General features: G+C 39.9%; 1 protein-coding gene across 1 annotated transcript in view; it reads left to right on the top strand.

Moving 5' to 3' along the window:
• Kcnq5 (potassium voltage-gated channel subfamily Q member 5) overlaps positions 1 to 15658 on the top strand; it is a 550136-nt gene that overhangs the window by 133990 nt on the left and 400488 nt on the right. The gene's annotated exons all lie outside the window — the stretch shown is intronic.

Below are 15658 nucleotides of genomic sequence, written 5' to 3'. Positions count from 1 at the left end.
GGAGATAAAATATTTCCCAGGATTTTATCCTGAGAAACTACATGATCCAAAGAGCCGTCGAAAGAGGGATGAGTATAGTCTGCAGCAAGGAAGAATTGAGACTCAAATATCACCTTTTGGAGATGCAAGCTGCAGTATCTATTAGAGGTTGTAGAGACAGAAGAAAACACAGTTTTCAGTTTGGATTATTGAACACACAGATAGGAATCAAGGTATACAACTGTCTGCAATCCCCCTGAAAATGAAGTGGGTAGAGACTAGGAGAGGAAGAGAATGATTGAATCTGAAGGCACAGAAAACAAAATAAGAACCTGCTGATGGACCAGCAAAGAAAGTCAAAGATAAATATATGCGTTCACCACTGAGTGGACAATTTGTGTCAGTCACTGAGTGGGAAAGAAGGGTGAGGAGCTGGTGATGAGATGACTGGGAAGGTTCTGTTTAGGCTTGGGTAGGGACATTGGGTCTGCAGTAACGGTTACGTAGAGTCAATAGGGGAAGACATGGGGTAGTGGTATTAGGACACTGGATAGCAATAGACAAGCAAAAGAAGGCAGTTCAACCCTTATATCACGCCACATGAAAATACCTAAAGGTGAATTCTTTAAAAAAAAAAAAGTGAATCATAAGCTATGTGTTAGAATGTTCTCAGAAAAAAATTATAGGTAAAAAAAATGACTCTAGATGTTAAAAAAAAGTTTTAGGTATGATACAATAAGCATGAGTAAAAGGAGAAAAAAGATAAAATGAATTCTAATTAAAATTTTTAAAATGTATTTCAAGATAAAATTTAAAAGATATTCCATGAATGGAAAAATACTTGCAAATTATGTATCTGATATTTGTTCATACACACACACACACACACACACACACACACACACACACACACATTTATTTATATAAAGAATTCTTACTTTTAAACAATGAAGGAAACAAAAAACAATATAAAAAGTAAAGGAATAGATTCAGAACTTTCTCCAAGGGAGATATAGTGCTTGTTCTTCTTTAATGAATAATGGTATCAAATATCTTTCTTTTTCTGTGTGACCAAGAGCCCATCCTCACATAGGTAGCACTAATTTAACTTGTTCAAACAAACAAATGAACACAGAAGTCATGAAATTTGGAGGGAGATGTGATCAATGATCTGGGAGAGAACTGGAAGGAGTAAGGGATAATATGACCGAGATACATAATGTGTAAGTTTGAAATGTTTAAGAGATAACTAAAACAAGTCAATAAATAAATAGATGTGGGACTTAGAAAACGGAGGATATTTAACCTTGATCTTTTACTAATTCAACATGGTTTCTACATTATCATCAACACAATTACCTTATTCTTTTTTTTTTAGAGTTTTTTTTTTCAAAAATTTTACATATTTATTCACTTTACATCTTGGTTGCAGCCCCTCTAACTCCTCTCCTGCCAGTCCCAACCCCACAAATCTCTCCCTCCTCCCTTTCCCCTCAGAGCAGGGGAAGCACCTCCTTGGGTACCATTCTGCCCTGGGATATCAAGTCTCAGCAGGGCTACATGCACCCACTGAGGGCCAACCAGGCAGTCTAGCTAGCAGAAGGATATCCAATGGCAGGCAATGGAGTCAGAGACACCTCCCATTCCAATATTTAGGAGACCCACATGATGAGCAAGCTGTACATCGATTACGAATGGGTAGGACGCCTAGGTCCAGCCCTCACATGCTCTGTGGTTGGTGGCTCAGTCCCTGTGAGCACCCATGGACCCAGGTCAGTTGATTCTGTAGGACTTCTTGTGATGTTCTTGACCCTCTGACCCACTCAATGCTGTCCCCCACTCTCTCACAATATGCCTCAAACTCTGCCTGGTGTTTGGCTGTGTGTGTCTGCACCTGTTTACATCAGCCGCAGGGTGAAGCCTCTCTGAAAGTTATGCTAGGCTCCGGAGTAAAAGCAGAGCAGAGCATTAATAGTGTCAGGGGATGCCTCTCTCCCATGGGAAGGGTCTCAAGTTGGGCCAGTCATTGGTTGGCTGTTCCTTCAAACTCTGCTCCATCTTTAGCCCTGTGTGTCTTATAGGCAGGAGTAAGTGTTAGGTCAAAGATTTTGTGAGTAGGTTGATGTTCCCCTTCCCCCACTAGAATTCCTGCCTGGCTACAGGATGTGACCACTTCAGTCTCCATATTACCCTGGTGCTAGGAGGCTCAGAGCTAGCAGAGACTCCTCTCACTCTTATTCACAGTTGTAATTTCTTATCTTTTACAGTCTTGTCATTCCTTAGGTAAGAATTGCTACCATACTGTTGTTCTAACTTTTATTCCTCTGATGCTTAAAGACGATGCAGATGTTTTGTATTTAGATGCGCACACACACACACACACACAGAGGGGAGAGAGAGAGAGAGAGAGAGAGAGAGAGACAGAGACAGAGACAGAGAGAGACAGAGAGACAGAGAGAGACAGAGACAGAGAGAGAGAGAGAGAGAACGTGAGATGAAAGGTATGTTATATTGCCTAACTATAGCCATGTTGAGTGTTGTAAATGCATAGAATAAAAATTTGTTTCAGATGGCAAAGCAGTTCCTGTACAGGATCTTGTTTTCAGGAATCCTTACAACTAGATTTGTAATTCTGATAGTGAACGGATTTAATAATTCCTGTGAGTTCAGCACAGTAGGAGTACACCAAGGGTCCTCTGTGCATATGATGGATTCTATGGAAGGAGTGTCTATGTATTCTGAGGATCCCTGAACTACTTCACACAAAAGAAATATGTGTTTATTCATTTTTCTAGGAAGATATCCTACAATTTTCCATGAATTCTAAAGTGGTTCATAATACTACTGAAGTTAAAATCTTATGCCTTAAAATAAGAACTTATTTTGCAGATTATTATGAAGAACTCATTATGCAAATTTTCATTAGCTCAGTCAATATCTTTATTCGTGATTCTGTAAGATAGGTTTTACTACCTAATTTGGCCATAAATTGGTGAGTCATGTGTATTGTGATTTTTTAAAAAAATGTTTTATATGTTTTAGGTAAAACATATTCACTGTTCCTAACAAATTCATGCAGGAGATTATACAGTAATTGCAGCAAAGGCCTGAACTTAAATCAGCCAAATGAAATTGACTACAACAGCATTTGTTTTTAATGGTAACGAGGAAGGACTTATTGCTAAATGCAGTAATGAGTAAAACTTCAAAAGAGTATGCCACCTTATAACATTTCTGTATACTTAGTTGTAAATTGTCACTTGCTTTTATAAATTAAACAGCTAAAGCTTTTTTTTTTATGCTGATAAAACATAAATGGCTTCCCAGAACCGGAAATTGCATCTTGAAGACTTGCCTGAGTCCTTTGATCATTTAACACGGGTTTACTTAAACAGAATGGCGTTCCCACTGGCCTCCCCCCGCCCCACCGCGAGTTGCTAGACTCACATGTGGTGATGCAGAGAAAGTGCTGTGCCCCAAGCAAATCGTTTAGCATGAATCCCAAATTCTACTACACATCGGTGGGCTTCTGGGAGTGGTGTTTACAGTGTCACTACTCTGTTCCACCTACAGAGTGTTACTCGTTTGGTCAGCGGCATATCACTTTTAGCAAGACTTCACTGAAATCTAGCTTCCAGGAGGCCCCTAACAGTTTAGTCTGAGTGGAAACCATTGAGAAATGTGCAAAGAGAGATTTTTCCTAAAACCATGCAATGTCCCAAGTGACTTGTCTTTTATTGAATGCATAATGTCCCAGCACCTGCTAGAGCTGCATCAAAATGGTTATCAGGAATTTACAACCAGAAAAATTTTAAGATTGAAGTAAATTGCCAAAAATGTCTGCCATGTTAGTATCATAGATCACCCATGTTAATTTTTCTATTCTTGTTAATGTTTCACTTAACAAAGCACAATATTCAACATATTACCGGTGCCAACATATTAACATGTGAACATAGAAATAAATTCTTTACAAAGTATTCACTAGTTTAAAGAATATTGAATTTTAATCTCGATTAGTTTGAAGCACTTCCTTATATCAGAAAGTAGAAATTTTTTTAATTTTTAAATTTTTATTTGGTTTTAAATATGTATGGTTTTTGTTTTAGTCTGTTTTGGCATATGTGTGTATGTATCATGTATGTGCCTGGGGCCAGAGAAGGCCAGAAAAGGAGATTAGATCATTCGAGACTGGAGTTACAGACAGTTGTAAGGCTCTATGTGGATGCTAAGAATTAAAGGCCATGTCCTCTAGACAAGCATCTGAAGATCTCAAACCACCAAACCATCTCTTCAGCCCCTGAAAGTATGCAAAAATGGCAAGCCATTTTTTCTACTTGTCTAGCAAGACATGACAAATATCAATTTTTGGATGTGTATATGGAAATGTAATTGGAAAGGCATAGTCGCCATATTCTGGCGCTTCATCTGTAAAGCCTATCCTAGGTGCTCAGTATATTCTATACATTGAACTTGACACTGGATTAATGCTTGTTTAGCTTGTGGGAATTACTGAATGGAACATATAACACTGTTTCTATGAGTATTTTACTGCACTTATTATTTGCTATGCAGAGGCTTAATTGAAGATAATTAACTTAACAACTGGACAATAGTGTTATGTACCCTTGGCTTCCTCTTACCATCCTTGTTCTGTGTTACTTTCGTATGCTTTGATGTAAATTTGCTGCTCCAAAAATAATCCACGATTATAAATTACATAAATGATCTGTTGCTTATGAGCAACCTTGATGGGACTATTTACATCTGTTTATTTTTTTTTTTTGCTCCCAAATCCAAAGCCCCAGACTAGTCACAAGATTACATCACATAGACACACACACACATAGACACACACACGCACATGTCCATGCACACAGATGCACACACATACGCGCACATGCACAGACACACACATTCAAATGAAATGACATTCTACAAGATTGTTTACTCAGCACCATTGAAAACTGCTAAGGCAACCAAAACAAAGAGGACCTGAGAACTGAGAAACTCTCGAGAGACTGTCCGTCACTTAAATGTGGTGTGGTTCATTTGGCATCCTGGAACAGGAGGCTAAAATAAAACATCTGGATAAAGTTTAGATGTCAGTCATACTGTCTAAATACTGGCTCATTAGTTAAGGCAAATGCACCATGTAAAATACTAAAAACGGTAGAAGTTTGTGACAAGGTTAATACTAAATTCTTTGTGACAACTTTGCAACCTCTTTGTATAATGCAAGATTACTCTAAGAGTCCCAATTAAAAATAGCATTTACACTAAGTGTTGAGTTATGCTTAACTGAGAAGTTTGGCCTGCGACTTTAATATAAAGATCGGGTGCAATGGCTAGCTTTCACAACCCAACGTGCCCTTGGAATGCTGGATTTATTATTTGCCTTCTCAGCGACTTTGAAAAGATCTTTGGTGATTAAAGTATAAAAGTGAATTACCTGTGTTTACTCCGGCACGGTAAGATGGCAGCTGTGTGAGTTATTCGTTACTCACAGATATTTTCAATTCAACTTTTTGTATGTAACACTTCATGCAAAGGGCTGAGTGATGAAATGAAGAATGTTTTGTTAGTAATTACGGTCTATTAAAAATTAATTTACACTCCATTACACGCTTTCAACAAACATAATAGAAACCTCATGGAATGTTGGAACCGAAAGGGACATTTAAGGGATTAGTTCAGCTCCTTAACTTTCTATGAGATGTCTGAGTGCCAGGAAGTTTGGGACTTGCCCAAGGTCATAATAAATTTGTGGGATTTGGTTGAACAAGCATTTATGATACTTCAAGAACTGGGATGGGTCCTAAACACGTGACAGTGAGCAAAACTTTATCCTTCTTCAATGGGAGATTGGAACAGGAAGAGGACACGGATGGATGAAGAGGAAAAGCAAGCCAGAAAACTGAGTACAGGACACCATAGACATTAAGATACCGATAGGTCACGTGATCCATTGTAGGCATCACAAGATCCCGTGGAAAGGGGCAAGAACTTAAAACATTTGAATAAACAAGGGGTAGATGGCTATTCCCAGCAGAGTTGATCATACAGGTCAAAGGTAGAAAAGGTAAATTGCTAATGTATTCTCTAGGCATCCCGCTGCTCGTTGGTATTGCTGCAGAATGCTGTGATATTGGGAGAGCGGATATATTAACCTGAAAATGGTGTGTTTCTACAGAGGCTTGACTGTATACCACTTAGCATCCCGAATTTCCATGCTTTAATTTTGGAAGTGTCAGAGAAATCCCTACAAGAGTACAGTTAAGGAGGTAGATAAGATGATTGGCGGTAAACATGGAGTAGAGGAAGTTAATCCAAGATGTATGTAAGAAAAATGATCACTAATTGGATGACCGTTGAGTGGGGCAGGTGGGCAAATGCACTGGGTAGAGTCTGACAGTTCCATGGAATTTCAGATATCTAGGAGTGTACATTAGCCCTGGTCCACCCCAGCCTATGGCTCTGTCTGCCAGCAAGTGAAACAGTGTTCCACAAAAGACCAGAGAAAGCAACCACCAACAAAATCCTCATGGTTATCCTATCTTATCCTATGACCAAAATAACGTCTGGCCCTATACACATATTACCCAGAAAGATCATTCCCATGGTTGACCTGAGACAAACTACGTCCAGTGCACTTTGCACTGCTTCAAGACTCCAGAAACTCCTCCCTAAAATTTAAATACACCCTCTAAGGCTCAGACCTCTACCCCAACACCTGTATTAGGTTCCAACAACTGAAAGATTTTGATGCCTGTGAAAGAGGGGATATTGATGATTAGAGTTGACAGCGTGCCTATGAATTTCTATGAAAGTCAATCCTCAAGTTCGTTTGACATATAAATAAGCACTCACTGGTTATCATGTGTACAGTATACTCATAGACCAAGCATCACACCACACATTACAGATACATATAATTTACATTCATTAATTGGATCTCTACAAAAGAAAATAGAAACAAAGGTCAACACAATATTTGAAAATCTACTAGAAAAGCTGGAAGAGAGGAGTCTTACCACAAAACAGACATTTAGAAAGCTTTTAGGTCACAAGATTTATGTGATCAATAAAGAACATATAGAGGAGGAGGGAACATTAAAATATCTATTAAATTGAATACTGGGGAAGCCATAGGTGACCTTACTGGGGCTTAATTTAGCAGTCATTGCCCTCAATTGCACCAAGGTGGGTTGACTGATATACCTTAGTGATAAGTAGACTCTGCTTTTCTAGACTTTCCTTCGAAGGGTTGGCAGAAACTTGAAGGAGCAAAGAAAGAAAATTGTCTAGAGGCAGAGCAAAAAGAGACTAATTTGCTATCTGACACAAATGAGTTGTTTAGCCCCTTTGTAGGCCACAGGGAAAGATGCTGGGTGGGAAGCAGATGTTGATGAGCGAGCGGAATGGTGCAGAGTCCTGGGGAAAGATGATTGAGGGCAGATGCCTGTGCAAGCCGGGGTGCCATCCAACAGGTGGAGGAGATTACTTGCTTCAAAACCAAAAAGAGTTGCAGCCCACATAGATGGGTATGAAAGCAAGTTTTGCTGGCAGTTTATTTGAATGTGGAGACAGACAGCAGACAGACAGACAGACAGACAGACAGACAGAAAGGGAGCGTGCATTTTATACAGATGAGTAGAGTATCTAGGTGTTGATAGTAGTTCAGCTCTTCATATTTTACTCTACTAGGAAGGAAGGTAATCTGTGAACGAGATGAATTACACTCCTAGTCAAGCAATATCTGGATGAGGACTAAGGAAGCCAGACACAGGCGTTAGGAAGGCAAACAACAAACAGACCGAATGACTCTTAATTTGAGGCAGCAATAATCTCAGGCTTTGGTGATTTTGTTTCTAGTTGTGACTTGATACTTAAATCTTTAAAAATGGATATTCAGTATAAACTACAAACAGCACATCAGTCCTAATAGGTTGACAATCATCGTGTGACTTCAATGTATGGGTTAAGTAGCTTCTCCAAGGTTGTACTACAGGTTAAAAGGCAGAGCACAGGTCTGAAACATAACTTCAAAACACACACTGTTAAATACTGTGGTCATTTGAATGGGAATGGCCCCCACAGACTCATGTGTGTGAATGGTTGGCCCATGGGGAGTGGCATCATCAGGAGGTGGGACCTTGTTGGAGTAGGTGTGGCCTTGAAGGAGGAAGTGTGTCACGGGAGGCAGGTTTTGAGGTCTCTTATGCTCAAGCTATGTCCGGTGTGGCTGTCTACTTCTGCTGCCTGTGGATCAAGTTGTAGAACTTTTGACTCCTTCCCCAGCACTATGTCTGGATGTAGCCATGCTTCCTGCCATGATTATAATGGACTAGACCTGTGAACCTGTAAGCTAGCCCCAATTAAATGTTGTCCTTTATAAGAGTTGCTGTGGTCGTGGTATCTCTTTAGAGCAATGAAACCCTAAATAGGGTTTTTCCCTCAAGGAATAGGAACTTTAGGCATTGCTAAGATGGTTTCCCTATCATTGTGGAACTTCTAAGGCACTTGAGGCATATATGGCAGCACGGGATTGGAATGTTCAAAAATCAGAACAGTGGGGAGTTCCTCACTGTTGCTAAGGCTTCGGGACTCCCTCTCATTGAGTTGACAGCTGAGCACTGATTACCACTGAGTTGATATCCATGGGATGAGCAGGAGTCAGACCATGTCAGCATTGTATGTGCTATATATGGAAGGACCACAAAGCATGAGAGGCAGCGCTTCTTGGATCAATGGCATCTGAGGCACAGTGAGAGTGGAATGAGCTGGCAGGCTGTGGAATCGGAAAATTAAGAGGCATTCTATCTACTGAGAAATTACTTTATCTAATAATCAACCAGAGGAGTGTAAGTTCTCAAAGGACAGAATGACATCAGAATTGAGTTTTTGAAATATGGCCCTGTCAGTAATTAGCAGGATGGATTTCGGAACGAGGAACCTAATAATTATAATTTGTCACTCTTAGACGGGCAACACACAAGTAATGTTCATAGATTCAGCAATTTAATCACATAAATGTTATGAAGGAAGTATAATTTTGATAAACAACCTTTCCTTCCACCTTGTATGAGAGAAGATGTCTTTTTGTTTGTTTGTTTGTTTGCTTGTTTGCTTGTTTGCCACTGTTTAAGCCAAGTGAGCTGGCCCACATTGTTGAGGTTTGGTGTGCTGCTGTGTATTGTAATGCTAAATTCTGTACCTGAAGGTCTAGGCCTCTGAGTGATTTCTCAAGGTTTGTTGTGCAAACCTCGTTTCTAGATTTAAAACTATTGGTTAAATGAAATGGGCCAATTACTAGAGGGATTAGAAGTAGGTGGGTTAGGAGTGACCTGGTTAGAGGAGAGACAGAAGGAAATAGGAGGAAGCCGCCAGGAGGGGAGAGAAACCATGAACATATGGCCAGGAGTAACAGCAAGTGTTTGAGGTACAAAGCTGTAGAGGCAGTTGGGCATGCAGTTAAAGGAGCAGATTGGGGACGACCCCCTGTAATTGTCAAAGCCAAATAAAATACCCGTAGTTTGAGTCTCATTTGTTTTGTAAGCTAGTCGGGGCTAAGCTTAAATTGTTCATACTACATTTTTAACTCCCCCTCACATCTTGCCATAGGAGTGTTAAGAATAACACTCACATGCATTTGTGCCTGTAATTTCTGGGGATTCAAATTCAGCTCCCCATGTTTGCACAAGTATTTTGCCAACTGAGTAGTTTCACTGGACCCATTTTTTTTGGGGGGGGGGATTCTAACTTTGTAGAGATTTGTTACAACAACTTAGAAAATATAAATTCAAGCCATTTTCCAGTTAAAATACATTCATATATCTTTATAATTACATATAAAGAAGCATGTATATTTGAGATGATTTATTGTTGATGATTTGACAAGCCCATGTTTCTATACTTATTCCCTTCTTCTCTTCTTTGCCTGGTATGCAAATCTCATTTGGATTTCCCCAGGGAATATCTTGCTTTCAACTACATATTGATATTATTGTCTACACTTTGAATCTTTCGAGTAACTTGTTTTTTGCATTATAACCTTTAAATACCACTCTGGAAGAAATGTGAATCTAAGACTTGCTTCACAAACAGATAACTTTCCTACTTGCAGAAAGTATGAGAAGAGTGCCCAAGCCTGCTTCAGGCTTGCCTTTAGCACCAGCCCAGAACTGGCAGAGTCTCTCAAGAAGGGAAATACCAGAAGTTGCTTGCAAAGTATATTAGTAAGCTGTGCAAGCCATCCAGCACAATGAGTCTGCACATCTTCTTTGAAACCTTGCATCTTCACAAATATAGAATTGTAGAATTTCAGAGCTAGCCAAGTGCAATTTATACAGGAAAAGAAAACAAAAGCTAAGATCCTTTAAATTTCAAGAAAAACATGGTGACTGGGGTAAACTCTAACCCTTTTGTCTTTCTGCTTTTCAACCTCTTATTGACGACAAAGCACATATGTCACATCTTCTCAAGTTCCCCTGAAATCGTTCTCTTTATTGTTTGTCACTGATGAGTATCATAAAGGTTATTTGACATTTTCTAGAAACTGCCCATTCAGATTCATCATACATAGAGACTACTCTACACAGGTGTGCATGTGTACACACATGCCACAGGGCCTTCCGGGTACATCCAGAGAGTAAAGCAACAGCCTTGTGAACTAAGAACTTCTACCAAGAGCTGCTCCCCTATACCTGCTCCAGCAGTACCTTAAAATGTCCTGCATTCTGTGCATTTTGAGAGTGCAAATAAACGAAGCATCATCCTGTTCTACTCAACCAAACTACATGATCCCAAAGCCCGATCCCCTTCCCTTTGAAAATTCACTCCTGTGAGAACCTTGCCTTTGCTTAATGAATTAATGGTGTATGACACAGTTGTGAATTTTAGGCTTACCAGTGAGGAGTTTTGAAATCACATTTCTACTGAATTGACTCCTCTCCAGAAACTTTTCTGTCCCTCTTTCAACCACTTAAGGTTAGTGCAATCCTTGGAATTTGATATACCTTTAATGTATTTACTGGCCCATTATCTGTCTTTGATAATAGATACTCATGTGCTTAGATTATTCCAGTAACTACAAAGCCAAGTAGGATTGCTATTGTTAATCTAAGGATCGATCAATGAATGAATCAGTTAGTGCAGTCTATGTAACCAGAAACCAAAAGGAATGAATGTTGAAATGAAGGAACAATGGATAAAACACATAGGTAGTTGAACTTAGTGGTTCCTTGTTAAAGAAGCAGCAGCAGAGACCAGGGAGGACCTAGGGGCAGCATTCAGGCTACTGTTGAAGAAGAATTGCCTTCGAAGTAGTCAGTCTTTGTACGCATGTTTCCAGGGCTGACCATTTGGTATTGCATAATCTATCGGTGTGCACGTCCCTAGGGAAGAGCATTACTCCTATGCTCAGCACTCCTAGCTGCCTGTAGTTTCGTGTGTACGGTTGAGGCCTCGGGATCGTCCTCCAGTCCACTTTGGCATGTTCGTCGTGTTTAGCTCATGTTTAGTCATGTTTGAGAGATTTTATGGTGCAGTGTCTGACATTTCCTAGGAGACAAAAAAAAAAAACATTGTATAGACGGAGTAGGTTATAGCTGAGAAAGGGTATGTGTGTGTGTGGGGGGGGGAGAATTATGTAATCATGTTATAATATCAAAATAAAGAAATACTTTTAAAGTGTGTTTGCAATCAAAGGGTACAATGTTAAAGGTACTTCAGGCAGTGTGTAGTTACCAATGGGAGATGAAATGTGAAATCTCAATGGTATGTATTCCCTCCAGGTATTGTACAGACAATGGAGAGAGAGGTGTCTATAAACTGAGCATTTCTAGAGCGTATCTTTACAACGACTAGTTATATTTACAAATTTAAGTGTGGTGTGTGTGTGTGTGTGTGTGTGTGTGTATCTGTATCTGTGCATGTATGTACGTGTGTGTGTGTATGTATCTGTATCTGTGCATGTATGTACGTGTGTGTGTGTATGTATCTGTGTCTATGCATGTATGTATGTGTATGTGTGTGTGTGTGTATGAGAAAGAGAGAGAGAGAGAGAGAGAGAGAGAGAGAGAGAGGGAGAGAGAGAGAGGGAGGGAGGGAGGGAGAGAAATTTGAAGGAGAGCAAGGTGGGGAGGGATATGAATAGGAGCTTGGAGGGAAGAACGGGAAGCAGAGGAAATGCAATTATATTTTATTTTTTAAATATTGACAGACAAATGGAGGTGGTGGGATAGGTCAGTGGGGAATAGCATTTTCTGTGTAAGGATAAAGAACTAAGTTCAAGTCCTCTGCACTCAGTGTAAACGCGGATCATGACAGTAGACACCTGAAATATAAATATTGGGGAACAGAGTCGAGGAAGACACCAGATATCCTCCTCTGGCTTTCACATGTGTGTTCATGGGTACACATACCTATATACAATTTATACATGAACACACACACACACACACACACACACAGAGAGACACACACACACACAAGTCAGAGGGAAAGGACAGGCATATTATGCACCTCATTAAAAACAAAAGTAAAACATTATAAGTGAATAATAGTTTCAGAAAAAATGTTCTGAATTTTCAAGCACCACTTGAAGCAGACCATTTGAAACAGGGTATACATGTCTAGACTCCTGTATTTATGCCTCTGTGAATACCGTGAATATCACAATATAGTGTAGCAATGCTGTAGTGCAATGTCACACTAGGAAAAACCCACTTTACAAAACTGAAGTATGCAAGACACAAATACCCGGTCCCATGGCAATGAGATGTGTCCTGGCCTGTTCTTTCCACATGTGATCCTATGTGGCTTCTTATAGAAGGCAAAAGAGGTCTACACTGCCCCCAAATATCCTCAGTATGTGTTTATTTCCACATGAAGAACTTGAAAGGAAGCAGAGGTTATCAAGGTGTTGAAAGAAGTGTGGAGAATTGGCCAGATCAACACGTCTCAGTATCACCTGGTTACATTAAAACATTCTGCATAACCAGCTCTGGGGAATAAAGGCATCTTTCTTTCCTGAATTCCTATGACTCCGTGCTTTTTCTGGCCATCCTCAGCATCCCTCTGTTGACTTGGCTGCTTGTGGACTGCAGGTTTCTTCCTCTAACCTTTAGGGAGAAAGTTTTGCTTGTGATGTCACATGATTACAAAGCTTGTGTGGGTTTACACAGAACAAAATAGACTGCGTAGCACACAAAGAGCTGAAGCATGTCCTAGATCACCTCAGAGAGGAGCAAATGCATACATAGCTGCTGCATCCCTCTCCTGATGCCATAGCTCCTCTGGTGAGTTCCTTCTCAGTCTCATCCTACCTGAGTTCGGTAAAGGGTGTGGGCCCACCCTTAATAGTGTTTTCTGATGGATGTTCCTCCTTTAAAGAAGAACACAGTTGAAATGTCAGAGGAAAGAGAGAGGAGTGCTATCTTGCCTGATAAGTTTGAATCTGACGAGCAATGTCTTGCAAAAGAAAAGGTAACAGGAATAAAGACGTTTGAGGGAAAGATGCAAGGGAGGCCCAGTTATGAAATACTTGCAGGAAGAAATATTTTATCATAAAAACAATTACTGTTTTGCTTAGGGTTGTATTCACTGCAGATAGTAGAAAAGCAGCCCCAAGTAACACCCAGGACTGAAGCTCTTCCTGGCCCGTCATCCATAGCCTATTGTCCTCATGCTTTGTTTTCTTTTGTTTTTCCTCATGGATTCAATATAGCATCTCGTCTTCCACCTCAAACTCTATCCCACTCACGTGGCAATGGGACCTAGTGGCTCATGGCAAAGCCTCGTCCTTTTATAGCAAAATATTTTCTTCCAGGAGCTCCTGTACATGTCCCAACATGAGCCATCCTGGAACTCTTTTCTGTTTTTCCCTCTTCTGGATAGAGGCTGATTCAAAAGAGAAAAAAGTGGTACTCAGAGCTGTTTGAGGAAACCACAGTGGATTCATTTTATTGAACAATCAAAGGCAGACCATAAATTGGAACACCAATGCAAAGCTGAGTAACGAAATGATCAAGAGCTATATAAGTAGCTAGCAACATCAGCCAATGGTGATAAAGAAAATCATTTGTGGAAAGAACAAGGTCAGCTTTATAAGACAGAGTAGACTAGTAGCCACTGACAACAGGAAAAGCAAGTTGGGATAGTCCAGAAAAGCACTCAGTAATGGGCACCAAAAGGACAGAGGGTAGGAATTGCTTCTGGCTTTCTTCTCTCTAATTCAGCTCAAGATGGACTACAAGAATGATTATATTAATTATGGGTGCATTTCCAATACACAAAGTATGTACTTGTATTCAATTGCCATAATAATCCCATAAAGGCATACAAAGTAAAAAAGAACAATAAAAAGATAATGACTATCAAGGCATTGACTAATACCAAAAGACCTTAGGTTATCTTACTTCATTCTCTGGGTTGTAAAACTGTTACACTCTTATAGTAGCAAAGAACATATAGCCTAAGACTATTTTATTTAATATAGGAAATATTGGCTCGGCAGGACAATGAAAAAGGAGAACTATACCTGAGTGTCCCTGCTCTGCTGAGAAGGCTCCATGACAAAGACTTATAATGTGGAGCTGAGGTCATGTCTGAAAACACTTCTGGACCGCTGGCAAAGAGGAAGAACACTGCAGAAACTGTTTTCTTTGTCTGCTGCTCTTCAGCATCTTTCAATTCAAGCATAAGCACAAGTCATGTCCCTATGTGTGTTAAGAATGCTGCCCCTCTTGTATGCCTTCTTGTACACAACTGTGTGCCTTCACCAAAGTAGTCCCCGCTTCAGTGCTTACCAAGAACCTAAGTCCTGCTGTAAACCTTCATTTAGAGCCTTTCAACCTCTGCCTTCTGTAGCCATGTTGCCAAGACAAATAGAATGCAAGTCCTGTGGGCAATTTTTAGTTTTCTATTTTTGAAAGTGGCGAAAAAGAATGGCTGGAGACTGGCTCAGTTGCCAAAATGTTTTCAATGCAAGAATGAGGATCAGAGTTCAGATCTTTAGCATCCAGGCAAAGATAGAAAAGGCAAGGCATAGAGGGATATCTCTATCCCTAACACTGGGGAGGCCGAGACATGAGGATTCCTGAGGTTCACTGGCCAACACTCTATCAAATTAATGAGCTCCAGGTTCAGTGACAGACTCTGTCTCAAAATGTAGGCCAAAAAGTCATTGCAGAAACAACCTAACACAAATGTCTGATTCCCACATCTGGATTCATGCATGTGTACTTTCACTCCCCCCCCCGCCAACACATACACAAACACACAACCCCTCCACCCCAACTCACATATACCAGTGGCAAAAAGAGGGCAGGCATAGTGTTTCATCCTTGTGGTCTCAGTACTAGGAAGGCTGAGCTAAGAGAACTGCTACTTCAAAACAAGCCTAAACATAGTTCATGGTAAAAAAAAAATGGATATCGAAAATCAAAATAAAGTTTAAAAAGACAGAAATGGGTAAATTTCTAAAATCACCTTTAATAGTATGTTTTTTCATCCACTGTACCTAAATTATTATTCTTTTGACAGCATTATTTTGCATTTGCTATTATTAGTTATATTTCTTACATTTTCTTCATAACTGAGTCTTTATCCTTCTCTGTGAAATTTATACATTCAGTTTGGATCAATACATCTTGAGTACTCATTAGTTAAATGTGAT

Source organism: Rattus rattus, chromosome 4 (assembly GCF_011064425.1).
Source record: "Rattus rattus isolate New Zealand chromosome 4, Rrattus_CSIRO_v1, whole genome shotgun sequence".
Taxonomy (NCBI): Eukaryota; Metazoa; Chordata; class Mammalia; order Rodentia; family Muridae; genus Rattus; species Rattus rattus.
This window is presented reverse-complemented; position numbering and strand designations above follow the sequence as displayed.